This window comes from Podarcis tiliguerta (genome assembly GCF_965153285.1).
Source record: "Podarcis tiliguerta genome assembly, chromosome: 12".
Classification (NCBI taxonomy): domain Eukaryota; kingdom Metazoa; phylum Chordata; class Lepidosauria; order Squamata; family Lacertidae; genus Podarcis; species Podarcis tiliguerta.
The window spans coordinates 49,614,575-49,632,829 of record NC_139545.1 but is presented as its reverse complement, the minus strand read 5'-3'; positions in this window follow the sequence as shown (position 1 = coordinate 49,632,829).

Below are 18,255 nucleotides of genomic sequence, written 5' to 3'. Positions count from 1 at the left end.
GGAGGTCTGTATTTCGCCCCTGAGGCTCCTCACCTGTGGCAAAGAAGAAGAAGAAGAAGAGTAGGAGTAGTAGTTTGGACTAAATATCCTGCTTTTCACTCCCCTTAAGGAGTCTCAAAGCAGCTAACAATCTCCTTTCCCTTCCTTCCCCACAACAAACACTCTGTGAGGCTGAGAGACTTCAGAGAAGTGTGACTAGCCCAAGGTCACCCAGCAGCTGCATGTGGAGGAGCGGGGAAGCGAACCCGGTTCACTAGATTACGAGTCCACCGCTCCTAACCACTATACCATGCTGGCTCTCTGCACTTCACCAACCAACAGACTCTTTCTAATAATAATGATGATGATGATGATGATGATGATGATGATAATAATAATAATAATAATAATAATAATAATAATAATAATAATAATAATTTATTATTTATACCCCGCCCATCTGGTTGGGTTTCCCCAGCCACTCTGTGCGGCTTCCAACAGAATATTAAAATACAATAATCTATTAAACATTAAAAGCTCCCCTAAACAGGGCTGCCTTCAGATGTCTTCTAAAAGTCTGGTAGCTGTTTTCCTCTTTGACATCTGGTGGGAGGGTGTTCCACAGGGCGGGTGCCACTACCGAGAAGGCCCTCTGCCTGGTTCCCTGTAACTTGGCTACTCACATGAGGGAATGGCCAGAAGGCCCTCGGCACTGGACCTAAGTGTCCGGGCAGAATGATGGGGAAGTCTTTGCTTGGTGGAAAGGAATTCTGCACATGCTCAGAGGCAGGAAGATCTAGGGCCAGGTTCCCCACACACACATACACACACATATGAAACCAAAAGTGGCAGGCCTGGAAAGAACCCTGACGGTAGCAGGAGGAGAAATGAGTTTGTGACAGCTCCCCACCCCCTTTCCCTTCCGCACCACTAGCAAGTCACCAGCAACATGAGATTAATTGCCGTGACAAAACTAACCACGCTGGCATAGACATCTGTCATCCTGGCTGGGGCTGCGGGTCTGAAGCCAGATTGAACGTGACTGAGGGTGTCGTAGGAGGTAAGATGCCTCTGGAGCAGCAGAAGGAAGTGCTATCGTTCCATGCGCCTTGCTAAGGGAAGAGAGATCAGGAGGAAAACAAACCTTAGTCAGCTGAGAAATTTTATAAAGCTTCCCTGTTTGGTCTGTCTTGCCACAGACAAGGCAGGAGGTGTTCACACAGACATGCGCGTGCATAGGGATGTATATTATTGGGGGGGGGTGGAATCTGAACAAAATACACTACCATCTGTCCAATAAATCTGACATAATAAATATGTCATTTTACTTAACTAGTGTTCAAGAGAAATAGACAGAGCTAAAGGAATCAGGAGAGCGTTTGGTTTAAAGTGTGTGTGCACGCACGCACACACACACACACACACACAAACGCACCCTCTCAAGACGGCAAAATTAAAGCAATCAATCAGAGCCTCTCAAAACGTTGACATCACTTGGAATAATATTTTATTGTCAGCTATTGATTGGCTCCCGCAGCACCAAATTGCAAACAATGAATTCTGGCATTCTCTAAACAAGAAGCGCCACCGGAATAACTTATGCTGAAACCTCGCGTGTGCTCTCTGCGCATTTGGCAAGACCGGGGTGGGGAGTTAAACAAAAAACAGTTCTGAAAGGGTTCTGCTTCTCGCTTGCTTTTATGTGGAGCTCCTTGTCAGGAGGTTAGACAAGAGAAACCTTTGCTCCCGATTTCTCCCCATCTTTCTGTTCTTGAGATTGGGCTTTTTTTGTTCAATGGGTTCATTAGGCCACATCCAAAGTATGCATGAGTGGAAGGCTAGTTGGGCAACCAACCTTTCTTCCCTCCCCAAGCAGACCCCTTCGCCACCCAAATCTATGGTCAGAGTGTGTGATGTTCATTCTAAAAGCACAGGTTGTTTTGGACCTGCTCACAGGTCCTTGTATGATTAGTGGAAACAGTTGGTCCTGGCAAGTATTAACCGCGCTCAACTCCACCCTGATAATTGCCACCTGCCCAGATTTTAACTTGTCTGAATTAATTTTGAGATGTATTGTGCTAGGCAAGAAATGTTGGGATGGAAAGATTCCATTAACGGTGTCTCCAGAAAAATGTACACATCACTTGGGAAGATAGGCAAACTAATGTCAGTGTACTGGAAGAAGCAAAGATCACTAGTGTTGAAGCAATATTCTTCAACATCCACTTTGTTGGACTGGTCATGTTGTGTGGATGCCTGATGATAATCTTCCAAAGCAACTACTCTATTCCGAATTTAAAAATGAAAAGCGTAATGCTGGTGGTCAACAGAAGAGGTTCAAAGACTCTCTCAAGGCAAATCTTTAAAAATGTAGTATAAACGCCAACAACTGGGAAACACTGGCCTGCGAGTGCTCCAACTGGAGAACAGCCTTTGCCAAAAGTGTCATGGGCTTTGAAGACACTCAAACTCAGGACGAAAGGGAGAAACGTGCTAAGAGGAAGGTATGTTTGGCAAACCCTCACCATGATCAACTCCCACCTGGAAACCTATGTCCCCACCGTGGAAGGACGTGTGGATCCAGAATTGGCCTACACTGTCATTTATGGACTCACTGTTAAAACTGTGTTTATGGAAGACAAGTTTATTTGGCTATGAGGGATTGCCAAAGAAGGAAAGTTGTTTTCATTTGATTGACAAAAGTTGCTTCTCAAGGAAGCTGCTAAGGGTGGCAGTCGTGGAGTGTGTGCATTTGGACATGACATCTCTTAAAATTCAGCTCCGAGATGCTGCTGGCGACGAGCATTCCCAGGACAACTGAAAATCAATGGCAGCCCCCAAGAAAAGGGCTCCGAGACGTAATTAGCCAACACACACATTCCTAACCCAAACATCGCTGCGGATGAATGGGAAGCAGCTCCCGGTATCCCTTAGCTACATCTGAACCCCTTTGACCCTCATTCTCCCCTCCCGCCTGTGAATCGATGATCCCAGCCTTGCAAGGGCGACCTTCGCACGTTAATTCTCCAGCTATGAAAGGGTCCCTCTCTGGGCAGCTGATTCTAGGGAGAGAAATTAGTAATTCAAATGGGAACAAAGACTAATCCACCGATTCGAAAGCTCCAGACTGAATTTCCTAACATTTATTTTAACCGAGGAGAAGACGGCACTTGCATTTGACCATCTTCACAGGTCGATTCGTTATGCAAGACCTCCCCCGAGAAAGGGCCCTGGTGGTGATCATTCAGCGCAGCAGCAGGAAAGGATGACTCTGGGAAGGCAGAGTGCAAAGGAGAAGAGGGCTGGAGAAGAGGAGAAATCTGTCTCTTTTTCCAGCGTGGTACCCAAACTTGACGAAACGCTGTTGGATGGAACAGATGGCTGCGTGGGCAGAGTATATGGCAGGATGTTGTGTGCAGATTCCGACTCCAAAGGTTACAGAAGTGCTGCAGGGGGAGGGAAGAAGGAGAGAGATTCACTTCAGCAAATGGACATACAAATAGCAGACACACTTAATACACCAACCAATCTCATAAAACACACTGGAGGCTTTTTAAACAGAGGTTGGGTGGCCATCTGTCAGGGATTTTTTAGTTGTGCTTCCTTGCATTGCAGGGGGTTGGGCTAGATGAACCCTTGCGTCCCTTCCAACTTTGCGGTTTGTGATTCAACATTAAATTTAATTTGTATCTTCTTCGCAGGATAACCACAGGAATAGGGGCCATTGTAAAAAATGTTATTCAATTCATATCGCCTTACAATGTATTGCATTGTTGGTTTCCATTCTTTTACTTTTCTCCCCCCCCCAAAAAAAATATTTGCATAACACTCACAAAAAGTATAAAAATGGGTTTCAGGATATAAAAGTACATCCTGTCGCAAAGTATTGGAAGACACAAGAGCTACCCACTCTGGAAGAATGGCAGATGAAGGTGATCGATTATATGGAATTGGCAAAAATGACTGGCAGAATCAGGGAGAAGAGACGGTGGAGGAAGATTGGAAGAAATTTAAAGACTATTTACAGAAATATCATAAAATTAATGAATGTTAGAATGATATTGGATGGAGGTTAAAGGGTTATTAGTAATAATGTGGTGAAGGAGTATGGAAAATTCGAAGGTTAAAAAGATGAAGAATTTAAGATATAATACACTAAGATAAAGACAAGGATAAGACAGAGGGAAGGGATTTGCTGATTAAATATTCGAATTGGAATACAGAGAGGGGAGGTGTGGGGAAGTCTGGGAAACAAGCGAATGTAAGTAATATTATGAAAATGGAATTGTTTTTACTTGTTTTCTTTTTATTTTTGTATTTTTCTTTTTCTTTTTTCTATGTGAAAATCTTAATAAAATATTATTCAAAAATAATAATAAAAGTACATCCTGAATAAAAAAGAAAGATAGCAATAAAACCAAATAAAATAAAAGAATCTATTATAAGGGCACCAACAACTATTACTAGACACTGTGCTTCTGTTGATGCAGCCTAGAATAGCATTAGCCTTTTTTGCTCCTGCATCACACTGCTGACTCATGTTAAGTTTGTAGTCCACTAAGACCCCTACATCCTTTTCACATGTATTGCTGGCAAGCCAGGTGTCCTCAATCTTCAAAGATTCAGCTTCAATGGATGTCCCTGAGGTCTAGTGTCATGGGGGGGGGGCTTTTTCTCTATCTATTCTCTCCATGCCATTCATAATGTGTGAAGCACACATTACTCAATCCTCATTTGTAGTTCTGGTGAACACAAAGGGCCATAAAACATATCATGTTATCAGTACCTAAAACCTTCTCACTGCCTCCTTGTCTTTTTGCCCTCATTTTAACTAGATCTCTCCCTTGTTCCTGCCCTGAAGACCGGATTTTCTGGATGGTCCTGAATTAGCAGTCAGTAATTAAATGGCAACACAACCCAGATAATAGAGAATTTGTAGGCCGGTGGAATGGGCAGTCAAGATGCACAGAACTTAGAAATTTCAGCCCAAGTGGAAATGTATCAGCCATGCTAGGGCAATCTGAAGAGAAGGTTCCTTGGATGAAAGCAAACTCTGGTGGATTGAAGTGCCCTCTGGTGGGGATGGTTTGGAACCTGCTGCATTCAAGCCTTTCCTCGCCCTTGCTTCTCACTGGGTTATGTTTTATTTTAGGGATTCCCCTGCCTTCCATCATCTGTCATGCACAATGTGAGAGAACGGCGGCTCAGAATGCAGGAGAGAGAAGGCAGAGGTGGCGTGAACTGGCTGCTGCCAGTACGTCCTCACCATTGACACTCTTCCAAAATGCGGAGCCCTAACACGACAGTAAAAGCTACCCCATAGCACACGGCACAAGTTCACAGGAAACCGCTCAGTGAAATCTTGAAGGCCTCAAACTTGCACTGCGGGAGGCAGTGGAAGACAGGAGTGCCTGGCGTGCTCTGGTCCATGGGATCACGAAGAGTCGGACACGACTAAATGACTAAACAACAACCACAACAAGCCCTACAGGAATGGGGCAGCAAGAGCATCTGGAACTTAGGAAGCTGCCATAATGCACTAATATCTGTGGCTTGTATAACGCAGGTGTGCAGAAAATTTGGCACTCCCAACATTTTGTAAAGGTAACGTGACAGCCAGCTTCATGCATCCAAAGTTTCTTATGGGTCAGCTCTTCAAGATGAAGCACACCCAACAAGGGCCAAAGAGAGCAGCTTCAGGGCACTGTATGATGTTGTTGTTGTTTAGGTGTTTAGTCATGTCTGACTCTTCGTGACTGGAGAGCCAGTGTGGTGTACTGGTTGAGAGCGGTAGTCTTGTAATCTGGTGAGCCAGGTTCGCTTCCCTGCTCCTCCACATGCAGCTGCTGGGTGACCTTGGGCTAGTCATACTTCTCTGAAGTCTCTCAGCCCCACTCACCTCACAGAGTGTTTGTTGTGGGGGAGGAAGGGAAAGGAGAATGTTAGCCGCTTTGAGACTCCTGAAGGGGAGTGAAAGGCGGGATAGCAAATCCAAACTCTTCTTCCACTGCCTCCCACAGTTTGGTCAAACTCATCCTGGTAGCTTCGAGAACACTGTCCAACCATCTTGTCCTCTGCCGTCCCCTTCTCCTTGTGCCCTCAATCTTTCCCAACATCAAGGTCTTTCCCAGGGAGTCTTCTCTTCTCATGAGGTGGCCAAAGTACTGGAGTCTCAGCTTCAGGATCTGTCCTTCCAGTGAGCACTCAGGGCTGATTTCCTTCAGAATGGAGAGGTTTGATCTTCTTGCAGTCCATGGGACTCTCAAGAGTCTCCTCCAGCACCATAATTCAAAAGCATCCATTCTTCAGCGATCAGCCTTCTTTATGGTCCAGCTCTACTGGGAAAACCATAGCTTTAACTATAAGGACCTTTGTTGGCAAGGTGATGTCTCTGCTTTGGAAAACGAACTCTCCTTCTTGAAATGCTGCAATTTCTTCCTGCCATACCCTTTGCCATACCCATCAGTCACCTAACCTAAGCATTGGCAATTGTATTTTATGATACCGAACACTGCCATGAATTGCAGATTCTGTATGTCTGGAACTAATTGTTAGGAGAGGAGGAAGGTTCAGCCAGTGGCATTTAAGTGCAGGGCTGAACGGAACGTCCATTGTTCAACTGATGAAGGGCTATGGCTGTGGCTATGAATTTTAAAGGGACTTCGCGATAACTTCTACTCGCTGCCATAAATGCATGCACTTGTGATGCAGCCAGACGTGGGCGTAGCCAGGATTTTTGTTGGGGAGGGCAGAACTGACATGTCAGTATTTCTTTTGTTTTACTTGATCTGGGGGGGAGGGCAGCTGTCCCCGTCCCCCCCCCCCCCGCTATGCCCATGCAGCCAGATGTTTTCCACCTAACCCACCCCCAAATCATACAGTCAGGACTATCAAAAAGAAATAAGATTGAAAAAGAAAAGGGAAACAACATTCTATTATTACTTCTTGTAATTTTTGTTTTTATTATTATTTAGATTGCTTTCTTGCCCTTCCCCATAAGCTCCCAGGGTGGGTTGCAACAATGGAAATAGTGAAATTAGTGAAAAGGACACATTAGGAATGCATCTAGTGCAATTTTAAGATCAGTTAAATAAAATAAGATACCCCAAGAAAGAGAAGGGAAATATCAAATGATTGCAACAGTAGGCCCCACGAAAAGGAAAACCCTCAGGGAGGATGCATGAGACTCTTAATCTCAGCGTTGTGGGTTCGTGCCTGATGTTGGGCGAAAGATTTCTGCACTACAGGGGGTTTAGACTAGATGACCCTCGTGGTCCCTTCCTATTCTACAATTCTATGCTTCTATGAAGGGACGCGGGTGGCGCTGTGGGTAAAAGCCTCAGCGCCTAGGACTTGCCAATTGCATGGTCAGCAGTTCGAATCCCCGCAGCGGGGTGCGCTCCCGTCGTTCGGTCCCAGCACCTGCCAACCTAGCAGTTCGAAAGCACCCCCGGGGGCAAGTAGATAAATAGGGACCGCTTACTAGCGGGAAGGTAAACGGTGTTTCCGTGTGCGGCTCTGGCTCGCCAGAGCAGCGATGTCACGCTGGCCACGTGACCCGGAAGTGTCTTTGGACAGCGCTGGCCCCCAGCCTCTTTGAGTGAGATGGGCACACAACCCTAGAGTCTGTCAAGACTGGCCCGTACGGGCAGGGGTACCTTTACCTTTACCTTTATGCTTCTATGAACACCCCTGTATAACAGGAGCAAGGAATCCCTTTTCCCCTAGGGCCCAGCTCCCTGAGGAAAGTGGCTGGGGTCACATGACCAAAGTGGGTGGAGCCAAAGTCCAAAGTATGCAGGCTTATGACGGCCATCGCTAACTCCTTTTTTTTTTTAAAGCTGCTAACTACCCATAACGCTTCTCCCTCTAATGGTTCCCCGGTAGAGAAGGCAAAGGGGTCAATTTTAAGCTGTTCAAGAAAGCCACATGAAATATACTCAGAGTCGAGAGTGGATGTCATGCTCTTTATTCAGCTCATAGAGGTGAGGAGGAATGGAAGTTCCCTCAGAATGTCTGTTTATATACATTATTTACACAATGGGCCCCACATGATTGACTAATTCTGGGATTCTCCTGTAGGCCAATCAGGTTGCGGATTCACTTCCACCTGGAGCTGTATTGGGTGGCTCTGTGGACCAATCAGACTGCTGCATTCTGGGTCCTATTGTTCTAGGACCAATCAGACTCCTGCATTCTGAAGCCTATTGTTCTAGGACCAATCAGACCGCTGCATTTTGGATCCTATTCAACTCAGTACATAACACCACAGTAGGTTCCTTCAAACTTCAAAGACTTTAATTTCCCCATAGCTTTGCTCAGCGGGCAGGACTCTGGCAGCGATTATTAGGCTGAGGGATGTAAAGACTTTGTCAAATTCTGGGGACTCTGCTAGATGAACATCTGCCCTTCCTGGGAGTTCTCCCAGATGCAACAGAGCCAAACTCCACTTGTGTCGGCCAGAGCTTGCATTCTGCCCTATTATTTGGAGCCTGAACCATCTCGCAGGCCAGATTCCAGCTGAAGGTCAGTGAATATATGCCAGTTCTGGCTTAACATGCTGCAGGCCCATAGCCTGGTTGGAACAGGACAGTATCCTGGCAACTGAGAGTGACAGCAGCCTGCAAAATTCAGTTTGCCAGCCCTGTGTGTCAAGATGGGCACCTGCGCACATCTGACCAATCGGATCTTATGAATGTAGGTATTTTAAGGATGCAATGATAAATAGTAAAATATAACATCAGTCGTATACCCAGGACTGGAAACCAGAGCTCCCATTTCCAAAAAGTCACTTTGGAGGGACTCTTTGGCTTAATTGCGAGCGTGGCGCTGTGGGTAAAAGCCTCAGCGCCTAGGGCTTGCCGATCGAAAGGTCGGCGGTTCGAATCCCCGCGGCGGGGTGCGCTCCCGTTGTTCGGTCCCAGCGCCTGCCAACCTAGCAGTTCGAAAGCACTCTCGGGTGCAAGTAGATAAATAGGGACCGCTTACTAGCGGGAAGGTAAACGGCGTTTCCGTGTGCGGCTCTGGCTCGCCAGAGCAGCGATGTCACGCTGGTCACGTGACCCGGAAGTGTCTCCAGACAGCGCTGGCCCTTGGCCTCTTTGAGTGAGATGGGCGCACAACCCTAGAGTCTGTCAAGACTGGCCCATATGGGCAGGGGTACCTTTACCTTTTATAGTAGGTGCGCTAACCTAAGTCTAAATTTGTTATTGACCTAACCAGACACACGGTTTGTAAATAATTTTTTTATTTTAATTTACAAGCGTAGAGTTATAAGAATACCAAATAAATAACCAGATTTTGAGATTTCTCTGAATCTCCAGACTTCCCCCATCTCCTCCATGGATCTTATTGTCAGCATTTTCAACTGCATATTGTTTCATAATCCCATGTTTTGTATCTATCCATATTGTCCATGGTGATTGTTACAAGTGTTATTAAATATTGCTAATGTTTTCATCTGCTTACAGTGGTCTCCTAAATAAATTATATATTTTTTCCCAATTCTTAAAGTTTTTGTCTTCTTGGTTCCTGAGCTTTCTGGTCGGTTTTGCCATTTTGGCATAGTCTATCAGCTTGGTTTGCCATTCCTCTCTGGTGGGGACCAGAAACATGGTTTGCATTGTCAAACTGAATTCTTCTGGTGTGGCTGGGTGCATTTTCTCCAATCTGTAATTCTTGCAGTTGTTTGTTTGCTTTGTAGAATAAATAATATATAATAAATAATAAATAATGGCTTTTTTTCAGCAGTTCTGGCACTTCTCAAGTGGGTACCATTGCCGTTATAAGAGAATGAGGGAGGTGTTCATGGTGAGTTCAGCCACCTGTTTTTCTAGAAAAATAGCACTAATAATAATAATAATAATAATAATACTTTTTATAGTATGAACTCACTGTGTGCCCCGCCACACCGATTCCTGTTTACCTCCCTCATTATTTACTCCAAACTTCAAATTATCACAGTGCTTTCTGGACATTCTCTGAAGGTGTCACAATAAATTAGGTTGCCTTCTGCTATTGCTGTCCCCAAGCTCTGCACCTGATCAGTCCATGCCAACATATTGGCCTGCTATCTATGAATACTGTGAAGTAAACTGAATAGAGCAAGGAGGGAGGAAAATCCTTTTTAATAGATCTGTATCCCTTGCCAATGGTGATGTCAATATCCTTTTATGTTAACCATTTTGGCAAAAACTCCCATCCGAGAATCTAGGGGAAATGGAAATAAACCAAGCCGGTGCCTTGAAGCCTAATTTCTCTGCCCTACCTTCAGTTAGAGTTGGGGGAGAAATTCAATTCAGTTTGCATTTAAAGGTGAACCTACCTAATTCACACTTTCCAAAACAATACAGAAACTGAAATGCTGCCATCCTTCAAAATTCGCAATGAGTTCTGCAGCCAAGCAATGTGTACCAAAAACCCATACACTTGGGTTGGGTCCAAGTGTGCGCGGAAATGCATTTAATTGTGAAAGTAACATATAGAAATTCATTATTTGCTTTGTGCCAATATGTATACAGTGGTACCTTGGGTTAAGAACTTAATTCGTTCTGGAGGTCCGATCTTAACCTGAAACTGTTCTTAACCTGAGGTGCCACTTTAGCTAATGGGGCCTACCACTGCTGCCGTGCTGTTGTTGTGCGATTTCTGTTCTCATCCTGAAGCAAAGTTCTTAACCTGAGGCACTATTTCTGGGTTAGCAGAGTCTGTAACGTGAAGCGTCTGTAAGCTGAAGCGTCTGTAACCCGAGGTACCACTGTATTCGGCAAAACCGCATTCAGAAGTATGTCTGTTAGGAGAAATTCACACTAAAATGCTGATGAGTTTTAATGAGGCCTCTTTAAAAACAACAACACTCAAACCAATGAAGAAATGTGGAGAACTATGATTGGAAAAATGAGAAACTGCAAGATTCCAAAATTGTTAAGATTTACTAACCCTTACCTCTAGTGCATGCATATTATAGTATGTTGAGTCAAGACTACTGTTTTGTTGAGCCTTTGGTCTGGATTACATAGACATTGTTTGTGTTTTGTTTTGTTTTTAAATCTATCCCACCTTTCCAAAAAAAGCCCAGAGTTTCCTTCTCTTTGGTGCTTTGATCATTCTGCTTGTGCTGCTGACTGAACTTAATCCGCTGCTCCAATTTCTGTTGCTTATTTAGTTGTCCCGCTGTTGTGTTCTCCTGTGTATATAATTTTCTCCTTCAGCTGCATTATTTGGGTGTGTTTCACCCAAATCCCCCAGGGCTGCAATAGGAAGGAAAGCCCTTGACTGTGTTTGCAAATGCACCTCTTCTTGTTCTGGCACAGTGCCACTGCGCTGAGGTTCTTAGCGGTCAGGAAACAGGAAAAAAGAGCACTTATTCCTGCTTCCTAAGCACTCAGGTGAAATAGCAGTGCACCTGAAGGAGAAGAGGCATGTCTCCAACGTAAGTCAAAGGCAAGAGAAAGAGGTGCCTAATATCAGGAGGGCAGGTCACCTGGAGTGGTTTTGCAGGCCAGACGTGGCCCGAGGTTCCATGGGATCGCTAGCCCTGAAGTGAGTCATGGGCAACTCACCACTGTCAGGAGCAATGCCCCAATGCCTTCTACATGCACTGCTTCAGGAAGATTTGGGGTGTCACAAGGCAGTGTGTTCTCCCAAGCTCACATTCCCAGCATGTTCGCACTCCTGTCTCAGCGACTTCTACACTTACTTGGTCCTGTCCACAGAATGGAAGACCAGAAGGATGTTCTCTTCAGAGAGCTGGCTTCACGCACCAGGCCCATTGGCAGGCCAACTCTGCATTACAAAGATGTCTGCAAGCGTGACAAGAAGGCTGGCAACACCCACCCCGCCATGTGGGAATCTCTTGCAGGTGACAGCAGTGCCTGGAGGCAGACAGTCAAACTCTGTATCCACAGCAGTGACCAGAAGAGACATGACCACTGGGAGGAGCGGAGAGAGACGAAACCCATCTGCAGCAGCACAACCGGACAGATTGTGGAAGAGACCTACACTATGGAGCAGTGGCGTAGCGTGGGGGGTGCAGGGGGGGCCGGCCGCACCGGGCGCAACATCTGGGGGTTAGGGTTAGGGGCCTCAAATCCACAGGTTAGGGGGCGCAAATTACTTGCCTTGCCCCGGGTGCTGACAACCCACGCTACGCCACTGCTATGGAGGATGGCCAAGACACAGTCTGACCCACTCCTTCGGTAATTCTCACAGAACTCTAGCCCAATGGCTGCCATTAATTTGATTTTGAATTGATTTTAGAATGAATTGATTTTAGAATGCATTTCAATTAATTGCTTGTGATTTTATGTAAATTGTGTTACTTTTATTGTTGTTAGTCGCTCTGAGCCCGGCTGGGGAGGGCGGGATATAAATAAAAAGTTGTTGTTGTTGTTGTTGTTGTCAAAAGAAGCAGACAATGCAAAGGAGCTCTGCCAGAGATCCTGGGGAGCTGTGGCCAGTCAGAATAAACAATCCCGGACTAGCCTTTTACTTTCTCAACCATGCCTGCCTTCCTCTCTAGGAGACCGAGACGCAAGTGAAAACCCGACTCCTGGGCTTTACCAGTTCTGTTGAAGGGGCAACTGTACCCCAGCCACAATCAAAACTACTCCAGGACTTCAAAGATGGGTGTGACACTGCTCTGGTCTTCAGCTGGTGGGATGCTGTTCTATAGAGATTGTTGTTCCCAAGGTAAGAAACCTGTGGCTCTGTTTTTAATCCTATTCCTTGTAGTTTTACCATGTCATGGGAAATCCATCTCCATGCCCAGGCTAAATACATACAGATGGCTCAGTTGCTGTGTAGGCATGGATAGGATTACGATGCACTGCGAAATCGGGAAACCAATGAGAAGACTGTATTGAGAGTAATAAGAAACATACTTCATCATTATTAGGAGAAGCAGTGGTGAATGTTAGGCTAACATGTTCCCCTCTCAATTTTGTTTCATGTGTGAAGGGAAGAGAGTAGCCCAGGTTGAGAGAGCTCCTACTTCATGGAAAACCACTGTTTCCCATTCTCAACAAATGAGGGTTTGTGCAATCCATAGTTTGCTCTCAAACCTGGATCCCAAACCATATATGAAGGAAGTGGGGGTGGAGAGCCCAGGCCTCACCACTGTTCATTCTTGCAGTGATAAACCATGGTTTGCCAAAACATCTGACTGCACTGAATGCCAAAATGTTCTGAAGCCCATGATATAATGGAACCACAGATATTAAAACACATTCATAAAAAACACCAATGGTGCTTATCTCACTGACCAACTGAGAGAGCAGTGCACTACAGAAGTGAGTGCCAATTTTGGTTCAGCAAACAGATTTTCGAAGAAAACCCGCTCCTTGGGGCTAATATAATGGAACTGATTCCGTCCTGTGGGCTTTTGCACATGGCTAATAGTAACACGTAGCTTAATCTGCTTGTGTTTGCTGTGGGAAACTCAGTCTAACAAGCTCTGTTTTGTCATATTAAAAATAAACCGATGAAACAATTTGTCAAACCCCTAAGGCAAAATGTTCATGAAACCACTAAGGATTTCGGAGAACTTCTTTTGATCAAATGACCTTTTGCTGGCAATTAATCCTAAAGTAAATAAAATGGTGGTAGAGTTAGAGAGCCCAAGTGATCAGCCAGTGCAGAGAGCTGCTTTTTAATTATTATTTTTTGCACAGATCAGGGAACATAACCCATCTGTGACCTTTAAAATGACTCTTAAGCAGATCTTGCCTGTCGTTCCAAATTGTGCGGTCAGCTGGTGATGTGGATGTGATGTTCACAAGGGACCAGGCGCAGACCATCAAAATTGACATCAGCCCTCTTAACAGGAATAGCTCCATCTTCATCTTCCAGGAACCTGAGAGGACTAAGTTACGTGCAAGGCAAGTTATATTTCCAAATCCAAACAAAAGAAATAAATGGATAGCATTTACTAACCAGTCATTTCCCTAAGTTCACTGCATTTCAACATCAGTTTATGATTCGCAACCCCCCCAAGTCCTCATGAAACTTCCTCAATATTTGTGGGAATTTATCCCTCTATCACGGGTGGCGCTGTGGGATAAGCCACAGAGCCTAGGACTTGCCGATCAGAAGGTCGGTGGTTCGAATACCCACGACGGGGTGAGCTCCCGTTGCTCGGTCCCTGCTCCTGCCAACCTAGCAGTTCAAAAGCACGTCAAAAATGCAAGTAGATAAATAGGTACCACTCCAGTGGGAAGGTAAATGGCATTTCCGTGCACTGCTCTGGTTCACCAGAAGTGGCTTAGACATGCTGGCCACATGACCCGGAGGCTGTACACCGGCTCCCTCGGCCAGTAAAGCGAGATGAGCGCCGCAACCCCACTGTCGTCCGCGACTGGACCTAATGGTCAGGGGTCCCTTTACCTTTACCTTATCCCTCTATAGACATTTTGTACGCAACTTTTGCCTTGTATACTCATCTATGCAAAGCAGTGCTCCCTAATAGCATGTATTTCTGAATGTTATTTTCAGTAATACATCCATTTTAATATGCTGTATGAAATGTCAAAGTTTTACATGAATCCCACCCTTATGGTACAATGTATTTCTGTACATGCTTCTTCTTTTTTAATGTAAGTCATTAGTCTCTTAGATCTAATGTAAGTCTTTTAGATCTCAACTATGAATAAACTGAATTAATACTGATTGGTTTATTTATTACATTTGTATATAGCCCTTCATCCATAGGTCTCAGGGTGGTTCATGACATAAAAGTACAAGAACACAAAGTACATAATGAGGTTAATAAATAAAACTAATAATATCCAGTGCTTCTTTTTTTTAAAAAAATAATAGAAAAATATGAAGTTGTTACAATAAGTGCCCACTGCATAACCTTGAGTACTCCTAGAGAAAAGCACTGATCATTTCCCCCATATTGGGAGAAGACAAGAGCAGAGCAGTAATATTTAGCAAAACAGTCTTAATTTGTGCATACTGAATGGGTCTGATGTCAGCTGAGGTTACCTGCTCATTCTCAGTCTTTGAAGTCCTTTGGAGTCACCATTCTCATGGGCCGTCAGGTAGAGATGGAAATATAATTTCTCTTGACATGAATAACCTCCAGTAAATGAGCGAACTCCGTCATGACAAGCCGATTATGGAAACTCGAAAAGAACGGGGCGTGGAGCTATATTTCGCTGGGCTTTTTCAGAATAAAACTGTAATCCAGAGCAGATTTACTTTTCTGGGGGTGGGGGGAGTAAGTTCCATTGAACTCCATGGTGTGATTTGTAAACTTTTTAAAGGATTCAACTGCCAAAGGGGGAGGCAATGGGGCAGGGAATGAGGGTTGCAAGAAGAATTTTAAAAAGGCCAGAATTTGCTCTACCATGGGGCTGGATTAACAATTGGGTTAAGTATGCTAGTGAATAGGTTTAATAGGTTTTTCTATGGCTGCTGGGCTTCTGCTTAAGAATAGAGCAATAAGGATAATACTACATATGTTGCATCATGTGCTTTAAAGCACACTGCCCCTTCTCTCTTTTTCCTTTTCTTATTCTGCAAAAAATATATATGGAAGCAAAAATATGGTTCTGCACCATCAAGTACAAACTGATCATCCATCTTCTCCTAACCCGGTAGCCTCAACGTGGCCTCAGTCTGGGTTTAAGGATTGAATGGGAAGTAGGTACCAAGGTGATTGATACAGCTAAAATTAAATATGGCAATAGTTCTACTGATTTCGGAGAGAGAGAGAGAGAGAGAGAGAGAGAGAGAGAGAGAGAGAGACTAAAGCCTTAGTTCTCCCAGGGGGATCTGTGGCCTTGATCCAGCTGTGCACCTTTTTTGAGCAAAAAGCAGCAATTGTGCAAAACATCTGTTCAGCAGCAAAGGGCCAGCAAAGGAAACTGAATGCAACCTGCAGCCCCATTCCTTTTTCCAGAACAGCTTTTTGATGCTATAGAGCAAAGTTCTCTTGGTAGCTGGCTCTGGGTACAGTTTCTCACCAAGTTAGGAATATGCATGTGCACAAGACCTACCTACCCAAGAAGAATGGCAGATGAAGCTGATGGACTACATGGAGTTGGCAGAAATCCGAGACCAGGGAGAAGAATCAGTTGAAGAAGATTGGAAAAAATTTAAAGTATATTTACAGAAATACTGCAAAATTAATGAATGTTAGTAGAATGCTGGAATGAAGTTATATGGTTTTAGCAGAAATGTTATAATGAATTAAGTAAAAACTGATTGTTAATGGGCCAAAGTGGAAAATATAAAGTTAGATTGTGTTAAGATAAAGTATAGAACAAAAATCGAGAAAGATGGAAAGGATTTGCTGAAACAACTAATTGTACTAGAATACAAAAAGGGAGGTGTGAGGAAGTCAAGGAAATAAGCAAATGAAAATTAAGGATATGAAAATATTGGTGGTTTTTTTCTTTTCTTTTTAAAATGTTTTTGCTTTTTAAATGTTCTTCTTTTTGTTTTTTTGTGTTTTGATGTTTATCTACTTTGAAGTTTTGTAACGTTTTATTGTTCGTTTTTCTTTTCTTTGTATTTGTTAAACCTTAATAAATATTTTTTTTGGGGGGGGGAGGAATATGCATGTGAAGTGGCTCTCACAAGTGTATGGAGCATCAAAATGCTGACCTTTGTCCGTTTACTTGCTTCTGTACCACATTGTATGCAAGGGGGAAGGGGAGGTTCCTGAAATATGAACTGGTTCTGTGTTTCATTAAACCAAATGCTAAACAAGATAAGCTGCTTGAGATCTGTGGCTGAATCTTCCGCCTCTGTCATTTTCTCTTGAGAAGCAGTCACTGTGGGGAGGGAGTTGGGGGTGTTAGTGTATGAGAAAAAGAAGAGGGGGAGAATCAGTTTCGGGTGGCAGGGCTTGGGAGGGGAGGTTGACTTCTTACAAAACAGAGATGCCCCAAGCTGCCCATTTTCCCCACTGTGGAAGGCACTCCCACCTAGAGTTTAAAAATAAAATACTAAAATGCAGCAAATCCAGTTGTTGATCTCCAGTGCCTCATTGGGTTTGGGTTCCGATGCACACAAAACTGGGCTGCATTGTGTAATAATTACCCTATCTAAAGCCTACAGAAAATGATGGCGTTGTTCAGAAGTGTGATGGTTAGAAAATGGTTATTAAGTCCTTCCCTTCTGTTGCATTTGCCAGAAGTCTAAAGGGGGCGAATAATACCAACTGCTCATTTAATGCCGTGTGTATCCATGTTTCCTCTCCCCACCCACCCACCCACCCAGCCCTTCTGCCTATCTAGTCAAGAGTTCCTTTGACAATCTGAGAGAGTGCTACTCCCTACAGCACTCGCTTAAATTTTTAACAGATGGCCTGTAATAAGTAAATTGAAAAGTGCAAATAAGGTTAAAACAATTTTTCGTTATTGAATATCATTAACTTCAAGGCTGCCCACTTTAAAATGCTAATTAAGCCTCACTTTCCCTTTCGCGGGGTCCTGGTGAAGACAAATGGCTGTGGAGTAAATTAATCTTGTTTGCAAAGGACCGGCCCAGGAGAAAAATCTGATGAATAGATCTTCATCCCCGCCCCCCAAGGTTATGCAAAGCATTTTTGAAATTTTTCATAGCGTGCAGCAGCTCCTGCTAATTAATTTCTTTCCCAAAACTATAAAGAGGGTCAACAAGAGCGTTGCAGACTGAGGCACACGGGTTAAACAGCAAAATGAACCCCTCGCCCGCCCCTTGCTCTTGAACGACGTCAGGACCAGGAATTACGTTGCCAGCTAGCGCAATCTAAAGGCACAGTCTCCCTTGGATGGCCTTCAGGAGATTCGCTGTCCAAGAACCAGGCTACAACTTCAGTTCAAGAAACCTGGCTCCAGTTCAGTGCTGGTCTCTCTATGGTCACAAAGGAGGGAAAACACTTTGATAAAGGCACCTGGCTGAACTGAAGAAGATCCCCATGTTCATCTAAGGGAGGGGATTTGGGGAACGCCTTTTGGGCTGAGGGCCACAGTTCCCTGGTGGAAAGCTCTTGACACCTGCATTTCAATAACGGGCAGGGACAGGCACACACATAGTCACAAACCCTCAACAGAGGGAGATGGGCACCCACAATCACTCATGTGCACTGCACTTTCCAATGGAAACAGAGGTGCATTTAATCCTGAGTGACTCTGATCATGTTTAACCTTCTGCATTCTGCAGAAGTTGGATACCCAACACCTTTTCTCTGTCCCCAGAAGAATGTAAATGATGTTAATACACAGCTGAAGTGCAAGCTCTGCATTGCAGCCGTTTAAAACCGTAAACTTCAAAATGCTGTTGCAT